Source organism: Hippopotamus amphibius, chromosome 16 (assembly GCF_030028045.1).
Source record: "Hippopotamus amphibius kiboko isolate mHipAmp2 chromosome 16, mHipAmp2.hap2, whole genome shotgun sequence".
NCBI classification, from domain to species: Eukaryota; Metazoa; Chordata; class Mammalia; order Artiodactyla; family Hippopotamidae; genus Hippopotamus; species Hippopotamus amphibius.
In genome coordinates this window covers 55,946,661-55,961,411 of record NC_080201.1, presented here as the reverse complement: position 1 = coordinate 55,961,411, position 14,751 = coordinate 55,946,661, and positions in this window count along the sequence as shown.

The window sequence follows — 14,751 nt, the reverse complement described above, 5'->3', positions numbered from 1 at the left end:
AATCTATTGATTCTTGTCTTGCTTCGAAGTGTCCTGAATTTTCCTCTTTCTTCTGCCCTTTCTGTGTTCTTCCCAATTGCCTCTCTTTTCTTAGACTATGTCCTCTGGGTTCAGATCCACCCACATTTCTCCTCACGATCAGATTCCACCTCCACTTACTATAATGTTGACACAGTCCCTGCTGGGTCAGACTCTGGAAGAGTAGGCTGGGAGGGAGGACTAGCCCTTGGTTCTTTTGCTTCTTTTCTGAAGGAGGGAGTAGGTAGAAGAGGGACTTTGAACATTGGCTCAGGTTGGGGTAGGAGAGCTGTCCCCATCATTTCTGAGATGCCATGGGATCCTCTCCACAGCCACCACCAACTCAGCATAGGGACTCATGGCCTAGAATGATAAACATTCTGGTGTCTGTGTGACCTCCAGGCCTGGCATGGGACTGGAAGCGGCCTTGGTTGGTGCATTCCTGGGTCCGCAGGGCCTTGACTAAGATTATGGCAGAGTCACCCTTGGAGAGCTTGTGAAATGATTAATTCATTGGGTTGGAGAGAAGATTCCCATTTCTAGGAGATGGAGGTGACCATGGGAGAGACAGTACAGGGGAAAAACTGACTATTCTGATCCTCTGTTCTCTACCCAATTCCTATGATTGGGTTAGTTCATGAGCTCCAAACTCCTCTCACTAAAACTCTCAGTGAAAAATGTCCATTGGTGCAGAAAGTGCTTTCAAATATACTAAGTGCTTTATTAAAAATTCCACACCTGCAGCTTCCCTGGTGGCACAGTGGTTAAGAATCTGCCTGCCAATGCAGGGGTCTCGGGTTCGAGCCCTGGTCCGGGAAGATCCCACATGCCATGGAGCAACTAGGCTGGTGCGCCACGACTACTAAGCCTGTGCTCTAGGGCCCGAGAGCCACAACTATTGAGCCCACGCACCACAACTACTGAAGAGCCCGTGCTCCGCAATGAGAGAAGCCACTGAAATAAGAACCCCGCACACTGCAATAAAGAGTAGCCCCCACTCTCCACAAATACAGAAGGTCCATGTGCAGCAACAAAGACCAATAAATAAAAAATAAAAATAAATAAATTTTTAAAATTCCACACCTATATATACAGAAAGAAAAATTTTTAGTCCACTTTTCTCTGTATAAAATAGCACATAACATTCCCGTTACAATGTCATGAATCTTTTAGCAAAATTTTAAAGTATATTATGTTCCTGGTTGGAAAAACTGATTATTTAAAGAATATTGTTGTCTGTGTGTGTGTGCAAGTGTGTATCCCATGTCATTCCAGCCCCTGAGTTTTAGAAAGTTTCTGAATCAGATTCAGAATTTCGTCTGAAGAAACTATTCTCAGAGACAGGCAGAAAAATGCAGAATTAAGAACAAACAGATTTTTTTCAAGATGCTAAAGTCAAATCAAAAGATAAATTTATCTTAATTAAGAAGGCTAACGTGTATTACTCAGCCATAAAAAAGAACAAAATAATGCCATTTGCAGCAACATGGATGGACCTAGAGATTGTCATACTGAGTGATGTAAGTCAGACAGAGAAAGACAAACATCATATGATATCGTTTATATGTGGAATCTAAAAAAAAGGGGGGTACAAATGAACTTATTTACAAAGCAGAAGTAGAGTCACAAATGTAGAAAACAGACTTATGGTCACCAGGGGATAAGGCAGGGAGGGATAAATTGGGAGACTGAGATTGACATATGCACAGTACCATACATAAAATACATAGCTAATAAGAACCTGCTGTATAATACAGGGAACTCTACTCGATACTCTGTTATGGCCTATATGGGAAAAGAATCTAAAAAAAAAAAAAACAGTGGATATACGTATATGTATAACTGATTCACTTTGCTGTACACCTGAAACTAACACAACATTGTAAATCAACTATACTCCAATAAAAATTTTAAAAAAATAAAAAGTAAAAAGGCTGTGGTGAATGCTGATCTCAAGGTACAGAGACATCTATCATGAAAGCAGAAGAGAAAGTAGACAATGTGATGAACTTATATTTGTGCATTTATACTGTAATAAAGATAATTTTTTTTGGCCACATGGCATGCAGGACCTTTGTTCCTCTATCAGGGATTGAACCTGTGCCTCCTACAGTGGAAGTGTGGAGTCCTAACCCCTGGATCACCAGGGAAGTCCCGGAAGATAAATTTTTAGATGGGGGGGGAAATGGAATGCATAAAAATTGCAGTGGCCAATTGCCTAGTAAGTGAAAGAAAATACTTAGATCCCCATTTTACACCATTCAAAAAGTCATAAATTGATCTGGATTAGAATGATATCAAAGGTAAAGCAACACAAATATTAAAAAAAATATACAGGGGAATATGTTTAAAACACAGTGGTCAGAAATGCCATCTGATGATACATAAGAAAGATCGATGACTTAGATTCAATCCCAATGAAAATCATCCCATAGCGCAATGATTTTGTATGTAGCATTGAGGCAATGACAACATACACTGATGTTTTGGGAGGAACAATGTTTCTTGGTTTTTTGCTTTTTTGCTTTTTGGTTTTTGTTTTTTTATGTGGGAGGATGAAATTAGGAACATGGCATTTCAAAGGAACGACACAGCGCCAGGGCATTGGATGAAACTGGAGGTGTTAGTACAGGATCTTGATTTCTAAACATCATTTCCCACATGAAATTTCCTCGTTTTCCTTCTGATGTTTGCCTCTTTGGCCTGAGGCCATGCTTTTCTCTATCTTTTCCAGGGAATGGTTCTAAAAACCCTGATCTCTCTTCGTGCCCGTCTTATCCTCCCATTTTCTCCCTTTTCCCATTATATGGGCATCTCCCCTCCCACACACCCTTCTGAATCCCCCCTCTTCCTGAACAGTCTCTATAAAGCCCTGTGATTTTCTTTTCTTGGTATTCTTTCTCTTTTTTTTACTCTCCTCACTTGCTGAGATCTTTCTTTTGTCCTTTCATTCTTCTCTTTTTACTCTCCTGGAAATCACTAGTGTCTTCCAGGGATCCAGGTCCCTCCTCTTGGACATTAGCCCTCAGGAAGGATTCACTGAGCCCAACACCTGTGTTTCAAGTTCACTTTCTCTCGGTGGCTTTCTACACACTTTTGAAAGCCCCCACTTCACCTAGGCAATGAAAGGGAACAGCTTTTGTACATACAGAGCCCCTGATCACTGCCCCTCCTCCACCATACTTCTCCAGTGGGATTGGAGGTATTGATGGGAACTCATGGTTTTCAGTTTATACAGGTAGATCGAGAAATCAATGTAGGTTTGAACCTGTAGCGGTATATCCATATTTTCTCTTGGTCTCTTCACTGAAAAGGTCTTGGACAGAGAAAGAGAAATATCATATACTATTGCTTATGTGTGGACCCTAGAAAGCCTTCAAGGGATTTTTGTTGTTGTTTTTAAATGAAGTGTACACGGTACCAATTCCCCACTGTCAATGTCCACTCCACAATTTTGTGGAGAAAAGGGTGGCAATGTTCTAACCGCTCCGTCAGATGGATCTTTCTGGGAGTGTCCACCATCGGTGTCAGTGTTCCAAATGTTGAGATTTGTCCTTTGTCCCGCTTTGCAAGTGTAAACTTGTAAACTTAAAAATATTCACAACCTAAACGTTGAGAGTCATCAGGAATTTTGAGGGCTCCAACCCACCTGCTGGGACTCAAACCCAGCTAAGCTCAGATTGGGACTCGAACCCAAGCGGCCACATCTCAAGTTAAAGAATCTAGCATTTTTCTAGGTGTGGGAGGATGCAAGAGGCTGGGCTCACTGAAATCATTTTTTTTTCTCATGTGTACCACAGCTGTCTAGGGCCTGTATCCTGTGTTTTCACCTCCTGCGTTTCCTCAGGGCTCACCACAGGAAGTGGCTGCAGTCTGATGGCTGCTGGAAGGCAGGTCTTCTCTTTCCTGAGTTTTCTCAGGGTTCACCGGCTCACATGGGAGGCCTGCAGCCGCCAGTGACTGATCCTCTCCTCTTGGTCAGGGATTTGGCCAGCATTTGGGAGACGTCTCATGATGAAATTTTGTCCCACAGTGCTGGGAGGCTCATTCCAGGTCAAGCGAAAATTCTTGATATGCCAGTTCAGGCACTAATTTCAGACTAAGCCCTATTGATAAAAATTCTCTGAACCTTCTGTCTAATTAGGATCCAGGAGACATTTACCCTTGTTCCTTCTTCCCATACCTAGAACCACATTATTACACTTTCAGCCACAGAAGTTTTGTTGGAGGCCTGGTTACACATTGGGTACTGCAAGAGACAGCAATCATAAAATAGACAGGATATAAGCAACCCAGCTGGTAACATTGACAAAGACCTACTGCAGCAGGGAGACACAAACCACAAACAATTTGTAAACAAAGAACAAATTAAAACAATGATTAGTATAACTAGTTGTAATCCAGCTGCAATAAAATATCAAGTCCATGGGAGAGACAGCTGGAGACACCAAATTCTGGCAGGATCAGGTAGAGAGAAAAAAGATAAAATGTTTTGTCTTTGTTTACAAAGGCATACTTTATCATCTTGTTGTGGGTCAAAACGTAAAAGGTTTTTTCCCAAAAACCAAGGATTAAAGCCAGTATGTTTCCCAAAGCCATAAAGTTATAAATCATATTTACCAGTCCACTCAGTCTCACGAAATTAATCCCCATTGATCTGGATGAAACAATCAAGCTTCTCATGTTTTTGTCATTTGTTACCCAGTCCAGTGACACTATCTAAAGGAAACTTACATTTGTTAAAAAGTTCCTTTTAAAGCATCAGGACATATCAGAAGTTAGGGATTCCATATAAATTTTGCAATATCCATATAAGTGACATTTATCCATACGCTATAACCTAAGGTTCCTCTCCAATCACTTGACAATGTTTTTGAAATAATTTAACACACCAAATAAACTTAGCTCGACATCTCTCTCTCAGATGTCTCAGAGATGTTCTTTCCAAGTATCCCAGAGTCAGCTGGAAGCTAAAAAGCTTTAGTCAGATTTTGGTATTTGGGAAGTTTGTTAAAAATATCGAAAAGGTTTTAAAACACAACAGGATCATAGGTTACTGTGAAACACTACTTATTCATTTAACCAAAGGCACAAAAAACGAATGAAAGAAAACAAATACGGATCACCTAAGGGCACAGAAACTCATACAATCTGTTATCAAAGAAAACATTCTTAACAGGTCAAATTCCAGTCTTGTATTAGGTTACTTAACAAAGTCCATTTACTTAACTTCAATCTGACTTTAGTTAATCTTGACCATATACAAAACTTTCTCAGTAAAATGTAATTTCATTTCTCATAATTTCTTAACTGAAAACACATTATACTATCAAGTTATTTTTCTTGCTGACAAATTTGCAACCGATAACACTATTTCATTTAACTTCTATTAAACTTAGGTGCAGCGAAAGTACCATACTTAATGTTGATGGCTCTAATGACATGTCTATATTAATTAGATCAACAAACTTAAACACTAATACTAGGTAAGAGTTTAATACTGAATATTTCCCAGTTCACGTGAACCTGAAACTCATTTAGCTTAATTTCTCTTGTATTTAGAAGTATTTGGTTTGTAAGTGCTTACTTTTCTTTAAGCCAATTAAATAGAACTCATTTACAGATTAACCTCAGCAATGTTATCTAAAGACAAAGACACATACAAACACACAAACAGAGACCTCACAGTTCTCGTTTCAAAATTTCAGCCCAGAGTCAGGTACAGCAATGTAAAACCCATCAGTTTACAAAAGGTTGGACTAAGATTGTGTTTCTGGCAGATGGAACAAATCACGCTCGCTTGTCTAGATGGCTAAACCCTTTTTACTAATATTTATGGAAAATAAGTCAAGTTCTAAATTACTGTCTCCTAGGATGACTTTGTTTCCCCTTTGTTGGCCTCTGAGCAGACAAAACCATTGCAATCACATGGGCCTTTTGCCTATTTCTCTGGGTGTGGTCAGCCTTTTCAGCCATATCCCTATTATTGAAAACCAAATAAGCCAATTGGACACTGGAGTCTGAGGACCAGCAGTTGCTTTCTAAATTCTGCACCTGATGTCTGGGGCAGATGGGGCCATGAAATGCCTAGCCAAAAGGGCCTGCACCTTGGGGGAAGAGGGATCAATGTTCCTTTGGGATCCATGGCCCTGTAGGGTGAGGTCCCCTAGTTGGCCTTCTAGAGGTTGTAAGGACAAGCAGTGTTGTACTTCTCCACAAACTCCCATGACCAGGATAGACTGAGATGTTTTCCATGCCACCTTGGTGTTTACCACAGAATATGTGGCACCCGTTTCTATTAGAAAGTCAGTCAACTTGTTCCCCACTGTCAGTGTTGCCTGGGGTTCCTATGGGGAAATCAGAATCAGACGCCTCAAGTCCAAGGGAGTCTCCTGGTCTCTTACCGGGTATCGAGCAAGGGCAATCACCTTGCTGCAGAAGTGGCTCCTGGTCCAAATTGGGTGCCCTGCCAAGTCCCTGTGCTCCGGGGGTTAATATTATGTCCCCACTCTCATTTTCTCTCTCTTCCCTTGTAGAACAGGTTTCCCCTTGGGTTTCCTTTCAGACCACTGCACCATAAGGTGGCAGTCCTCTGACTCCTTTTCTTCCTGATGCAATAGCATAAATGCTTCTACATATGGAATCTCATCTCTTTTCCCTGCTCTTTTGCAAAACACTTCTAACGGCTAGATGGTATAATAATTGAGTGAGCTATTCAGCAGCAATTGTTCTTCTGATCCTAGCATATATTGGGTCCACATCTGATTACAAGAGTATATCATGCCTTTCTTAGTTCATAGGCTCACGGCTATGCTTTGCCCATTTATCTAATATACACTCCAAAGGGCTCTCCTTTGGGATTGATGGAGTATTTCCGATTTTTATAAGTACGATAACACCAAAACACAAAAGATGCAAACAAATTCCAACACTAAAAGCCTAAACAAATTCTAGCATCGATGCACATAGAACCAAGACAAAACCCAGCGAACTAGTTCCCAGCGAGCTGGCTCCCAGAATCAGGTAGCGTCCAACAACAATTCACCCCTCCAGCAGGGTACCCCAACCAGATTTGCTTGTCCCATAAAGGAAAAACCCAGATTGAGGGGGAATATGTTCCCGGCATGCACGCTGGAGCGACTTACCCTCCAGAATTGGATCAAGTCTGTCGACTCGTATCCCCAGATGGGACCAAAGTCCCCCAGATGGGACCGAAGTTCCTCAGATGGAACTGAAGTCCCCTAGACGGGACCGAAGTCCCCCAGATGGAACCGAAATTCCCCAGATGGAACCAAATTTCCGCACATGGGACCGAAGTCCCAGAATCAAATCGAGTCTGTTGACTCGTAACACAGAAGGATACACAAAACCGAACCAAGGCATCACCAAGACAAATGAACCAGTTACTGAATTGGGTAGACTTACCCTACAAAATTGAGTCCATGAACACACAGAAGCTGGTCAGTTCCTTGCTTCAGCTGCCAAGCACTGTGGTAGCCGGTGCCACTTCAGGGAATTTTGAAGGGAAGATCCTCAGGACAAATGGTCCTGAGAGCTACTAGGGCCTTGCCCAATATTCCCTGACAAGGGCCAGCTAGCCATGAGCAGCAAGGCTCCTGGCTGGCTAAGCCAAATTTGTTACCAAGTCCAAGCTCACCTGTTCACTTCACGACAGGCCAATGAATCAAAGACAAGGTGTTAAGGCAAGGAATACGACTTTATTCAGAAAGCCAGCAAACTGAGAAGATGGCAGACTAATGTCTCCTAAAAAACCATCTTATTGGGCTCTGGATGCCAGTTTGTTTTATAGAATCAGAGAGGGAGGGGCTGGGAAGTAAAGTAAAAAAGGGTTATCAGTCTTGCAAAACATCTCCTGGGATGACTAGCCTCTGGAGAGGGGATGTGTCAATTTCACAGGTGGGTAGGGTTCCCTGAGGCAGGCTATTGTGTATGATTAAAGTGGTGAAAAGCAAAGATTAAAGTCAAAGAAACAGATCCAACATGGAGTCCGATTTAGCTCTACATGGTAACACTTTCCCCAACTTCCCTGGTGGCGCAGTGGTTAAGAATTAGCCTGCCAATGCAGGGGACATAGGTTTGACCCCTGGTCCAGGAAGACCCACATGCCACGGAGCATCTAAGCCCGTGAGCCACAACTGCTGAGACCATGTGCCACAACTACCGAAGCCTGCACACCTAGAGCCCGGTGCTCCACAATAAGAGAAGCCACCGCAATGAAAAGCCTGTGCACCACAACGAAGAGTAGCCCTTGTTCACCACAACTAAAGAAAGCCCAAACGCAGCAACGAAGACAACGCAGCCAAAGCATAAATTAAAAAAATAAAATAAAATAAAATATCTTTCCCCACTCAAAGGAACAAGGCTCCTTGGAGAAATGCCTGATCTTGGCGCTGCGGTTAGGGAAAGCACAAGATGGGCCTGAAACATCTTGGGCCAGAAAATGAGGAAGTGAATAAACAGAGAATGACAGGGACCTGTCAAAAGGACCTTGTCCCACCGTTGCCCGTCCCATATTACCCAGAGTTGCACTCTAGTTGCTTACATTTCACCTCCCCACCACACAAGAGAGACGACTGTGTGGTGCGCCATTGGCCGACTGGGGCAGAAAAGGGAAGGTGAGCAATTATGCCATGGGAGAGGAAGGCCCCGCCCAGGAAAATCACGGAACGGGACCCCTGCGAGCCTAAGAGACCCACCTGCGACTCTACAGAAGAAAGCGCCCCGAGACGCCTTTGGACAAACGGGGATGGCGCGCCCTCTGGCGGCGAAAGGAGGGTACCGCGGAGAAGGATGCTGCATCTTTTCCCCAGCGCCAGGATCAATTCCAAGGTCAGAGATGATGATGGTGCTCCCTCCTGGGCACCTGTTACTTGCCAGACGCCACGCTAGCCGCATCATCCAAGTGAAATATAGTGCATCTGGTTTTTCAGATATAGTTATTCGTTTCTTTATTTACTGCCTGTCTTCCCCACTAGAACATGGGTGCTGGAACGTCAGCTTTGCTCACGGCTGAATTCCCAGCACCTACAAATTAGGTGGGACGCACAGTAGGTGCTTAGTAAATCATACAGACTGGAATTAACATCAGTTTTGCCCTCAGATTCAGGCTTGAGTCTCTCTCTACAGGGCAAGGCATCCCCAGGAGCAAGATATGCCTGAGTCCCCACATCTGGACATGGTCTGGGACCTTGAGGCCCCAGAGTTTGTTGAACAAGTAGCCCTTAGCCTTTTCCTAAAACTTTCAAGGGCCTCTTCCCTGAGTTAGTGATGCAAGGGGATCAGGAGTGCACCTCTAAACCCAAGGGACCGCCCTGTCTCTGGGGCTGTAGACAGAGCAGGGGCAAACTGATAGGGTGCACAGGTGGACCTCATGGTGGGATGGGGGAAGGACATTTAGAAAAGAAGAGGGATGGGCTTCCAGTTAGGAGCCAGGGGCATCCTCTGTGGACATCTCCATGTTCCTGGGCAGAATTCCGAGGTATCAGAGAATTCTAAATTGCAATGTGGTCTTCCAGCCTCCAGTTCCTCAGAGAGCACTGCCTGTAGGATGGGGGCTGGGAGCACCTGTGAACAGAAGTTGGTTGAGTTAGCCCAGGTAAGGGGAGGAAACACCTGTAGGAAGTCCTGGATGGGGATGAGGGAGGAGTGAAAGGAGAGCAGTCCCCCAATAAAAAGGAACTAAAAACGGGTGTTTATCACATGGGCATGCCAAATTACTGGAAGAGTGACGGAGGATACCCTCGTGATCCAACACATGTGGGAGACAGCTGCACCCTTCCTCCCACCCCAGCTCCCCAGAGTGAACCATGGACTTTGGCAGAAAAGGAAATCCAGTTTGAAATTGCCCGTCCAAAGTCATTTGGTGTGGACTGTTGCTTTGCACATATCATTCTTTTTTTTTTTTTTTTTTTGGCCGCACCGCGTGGCTTGTAGGATTTTAGTTCCCCAACCAGGGATCCAACCAGGGCCCTCAGCAGTGAGCGCACATAGCCCTAGCCACTGGACCACCAGGGAATTCCCTGCACATATCATTCTATTTTGTCTTTTGAAGATGTCTTGGTGAAGAGGGTAGATCATATTTTGTTTAGCAGCTGTTCACTTGATGTATAATTTTTAAATCTTTAGTAATAAGGTACGTAGGCCTCCATCTGTACTCTTGTCCATTAACTGTCATGTGAGGGGCAGCCCCAGTGTCTAGAACAGCCCTAAGAGGCAGGGACTGTCGTTAAGTTCATTTCACAGATGGAGAAACTGAGGATGGCTCAATACGTGACATTCACATGTATTTATTGCCAACTATGTGCTTGAAACTTAGGATATAATGGTGGGTGAGAGGAAAAGAGTGATAGCCCTCCTTTTTTTTATCTTTAAATGGGGCAATTATACATCCTGGAACATTTGGGACAGTCTCCTGTTTGCGCATTCACCCAATATAATTATTAATATGTCCCTCTTTCACCCTTAGGCAACACGGGTTGGACAGTAAATTATATTGTGACTCTACTTAGAGACCTCACGCTAAGGAGAAACAGAGAATAATGAAAGAATTACATAGGTGAGTTTATAACTACAGCTGTGACAAATACAGAAATGGAAATAGTGTGGGGAAGGCAAACAGCAAGATTTGTCTTAGTCCAAGACATCAGGAAGGAGGCGTCACTCTGAGAAGATGACACCGAGGGAAGAGTAAGTGACAGTTAGGATGGGGCAAGCATGGAGCAGTTCAGGCTTTGGAACATTGGAGGAAATATGAAGATTCTGCTTTGTGTTTTAAACTTGTCCTTGCTCTAATCACCATTTAATTTGACTTCTATCATTGTTGCTACAAAAAAGAAAACAAGTATTTTTTGCTAACTGCGAGATAATCTGAAGGGGTTTTTATACTGGCTGCATTAATTATTTTAAAAATCAAACAGGGACTTCCTTGGTTGCGCAGTGGTTAAGAATCTGCCTGCCAATGCAGGGGACGTGGGCTCGAGCCCTTGCTCCAGGGAGAACACACATGCCGTGGAGCAACTAAGTCTGTGCGCTACAACTATTGAGCCTGTGTGCTGCAACTACTGAAACCCATGTGCCTAGGGCCCGTGCTCCGTCACAAGAGAAGCCACCACAATGAAGAGTAACCCCCATTCACCGCAACTAGAGAAAGCCCGTGTGCAGCAATGAAGACCCAATGCAGCCAATAAATAAATAAATACATTTATTTAAAAAATCAAAGGCAGTTGATGAGTTAAATATTTTAAAAAATCAACTCCCTGGAACATAGTGAATAAATCTGATTTCCTCCTCTCAAAAAACACTCAAGTAATACAGTCTCAGGATTCAAGGCAATATAACAATTACCCATTTTTATCTGTTGCTGTAAATGTTCACGAGGGCATGTCTCAATTTTAAGCTGACAAGATACAGAATAAATAAAATTCTAACAAGAGAAGATTTCACCCCACCTGGCTGATGATTGCATTCTTAGTACTGTTAAGGAATCTGATGTGTAAATATTCCCGTCTTTTTATACAAGGTTAGCTGAGTGTTTTGTCATCTTAAAGCTGAGGTACAACATTGCTGAATTTCTTAAGATTCTTCTTTGTACAGAGTATCCTGGGGGCAAGGTAGTCAAAATTTCTTCAAGGGCAGCAAAAAGGGCAGGGTGGCTGGGGGACTGGGGAGGAGGGGCTTAGCCTTGAGTAAGGTGAGGCTGAAGTGCAAGCAGCCCATTCTGTTGGCCATAGTGAGGAGCTTGGGTTTCATCCTAAGAGTCACGAGAAGCCACAGAAAAAATGTGACTGGCTTTTTGATCTGAGCCTGAGCCTCAAAGGAGGCAGAGTGCATGATGGGAGATCACTGAGGAGGTGGCAGCAAAATCCAGGTGCGAGAAGATAGACTGAATCAAGGTGGAGAGAGTGGAAATAGACAGGAGTATTCTGATTTATAAGATAATTAGGATAAAGCAGCATCATGATGTGAGGATGGATCAGATAGTCGTTCAATCATTCAGTAACTATCTATTGAGTACCTGCTATATGCTGGGCATTGTTTTGGGGAAAGAGTAGGAGATGGTCAAGGATGGTGCTCAGATTTATGGCTTTTGTAACTGGAAGATGATCACATCATTCCCTTACACAGGGACTCCTGGAATAGGTCAGTTTTGGATGAGTAAATCATTTTGGAAATCTTGCATTTGAGGTGCCTGCGGGACATCCCAAAAAGCAGGTGGATACACAGATCCAGAATTCAGCTGAGAGCTCCCGGTTGGGCATAAAAATCTGGAAATCACCTGTGTTTTGGTGGCAGCTGAAGCCATTATCTGGATAAGATCACCAGGCATAAAAAGTGTAATGGTCAAGAAGGGAACGATGAGTCTGAAAAAGAGAACAAAAGACCAGCCAGAGAAGTAGAAGGAAAATCAAGTCTTATGACACAAAAGCTAAGGGAAGTGAGCATTTCTAGAAGAAGGAAGTGGTCAGCTATTTCAAATGCTGCCCAGTTGCCCAAGTTTATCCAGATAATATGTGGCAGGGCTGAAATGTAAAATAGGTCTATTTAATAAATGATGCTGGGACAAATGAGTAACCATTTGGAAACCAAGCTAGACCCCTACCTCACACCATGTGCAATTATTATAAAATTATAAAAATTCTAGCTGAGGTAAAGGTCTAAAAGTAAAACACACAATCACATTTTTTAGTAGAAAAAGCTTTATAATCTTGGTTTTGGAAAGATCTTCTTAAGGCAAGATGGAAAACAAAGAAACCATTTTTTAAATTTTTAATAGACTGGATGAAAAGGTTTGCAGCACATTTGACAGACATAGGGTTAATACCCTCATATAAAACAACCCAACAGGAAAATGATTAAAGAGATAACCAGACAGTTCCCAGAAGATGGATGCAAACATCCATTAATATGTAAAAAGATGATAACCTATCTAATGTTGAAGAAATGCAAGTAAAACAATAATGAGATACAATTCCTTGGACTGATCACATTGCTGGGGAAAATAAAACCTTGTTTTGGAATGGTATTAGGCAATATCTATGAAGATATAAAATGTAACTTTTTCCTGACCAGGATGTTTGTTACATGGTATATTCATGGTGTGCAAATCAATAGAGCTCTCCACTATTAATTCTATTAACTTTATAAATTCTATTCTATTAACTGTACTAACTCTATAAAAAGTGCATTTGGACCCTTTTCTATATGTATCTTATTCTTTAATGCTTTTAAAAAGAACTGAGACACAAAATATACATACCCAACAACTCAACAATCCCAGTAATGGGATTATTTTCTTCGCTTTGCAAATTGATAACAAAAAGGCAAACAAGTCACTTTTGTTTTCAATGGGCAATGGAGATTAACAGGCAATTGCCAAAAATTCCAAGTGGGCAGCAAACAGGAAAATACTCAATCTTCTGAGTGGTCATAAAATTGCCAATTGAAGCTCCAAATAGATATCACTTTATACCCATTAATTTAGTACTGGAAATATGAACTGTTAACAGTCTTTTGGGGAAAACAATCTGGTAATATCTATTAAATACGTATAACCTTCAACCCAGAAAGGCTATATTTATAATTTATAAACACTCTAATGTGTAAGGCTGTATGTCTGATAATATTCTGTGCAGCAGTGGGGGGGTGGGGGGGTGGAGACGGACAGAAAAGTCCCCAAAATGAAATTATGTCAAAATGCTAAACCTATTCCAAGAAATATTATGCAACTATCATGAAAGGTAGATTAAAATTACATAGACGTATTGACCTGGAGAGATGCCTATGAAATATTAGGTGACAAAAGGCAAATCGATGCTATGACTTTGATTTGATTTGATTTAAAAAAAAAAAATATGTCCTTATATATGTTTGTAGGAAGCAGAATGTGGTTTAGAACTTAATCCATGGAGTCAGGAAGCTTGTAGCGAAACCCTGGCATCACCATGTTCTCCCTGAATGTAATAACCCTTCTGGGCCCTGACTATAAAAAGGCAGCGTTAATAATAACCTCTGCCAGGGACTTCCCCAGTGGCGAAGTGGTTAAGAATCTGCCTGCCAATGCAGGGGACATGGGTTCAATCCCTGGTCCAGGAAGATCCCACATGCCGCGGAGCAGCTAAGCCCGTGCACCACAACTACTAAGCCCGCGCTCCTAGCGACTGTGCTCTGCAACAAGAGAAGCCACCACAATGAGAAGCCCGTGCACCGCAATGAAGAGTAGCCCCAGCTCTCCCCAAATAGAGAAAGCCCACACAGCAATGAAAAACCAATGCAGCAAATAAATAAATTTATGAAAAAAAAAAACATCTGCCTCACAAACCTGTTGGGAGCACATGCTGAAATAATTCATGAAAGTGATGAGGATGCCTGGTGAGCCATTAGGTGATATTATGGCTATAAGCAGGATCTACATGAGCGTGGAGAATATGGTGGAAGAAAACACACCACACTGTTCTCATTGGTGACCTCGGGTGGGCAGAGTTGGAGAGAGTGGGACACAGATGACTAACATTTTCTATCAATTCAGCTTGTTACAGCTAGCGTATGCTACTTTTTTTTTTTTAAGTTTTAAGCTCTTTATTGGAATATAATTGCTTTACACTGTTGTGCCAGTTTTTGCTGTACAACAAAGTGAAGCAGCTGAATTTAGACATATATCCCCATATCACCTCCCTCCCGAGACTCCTTCCCACCTTCCCCATCCCAGCCCTCAGT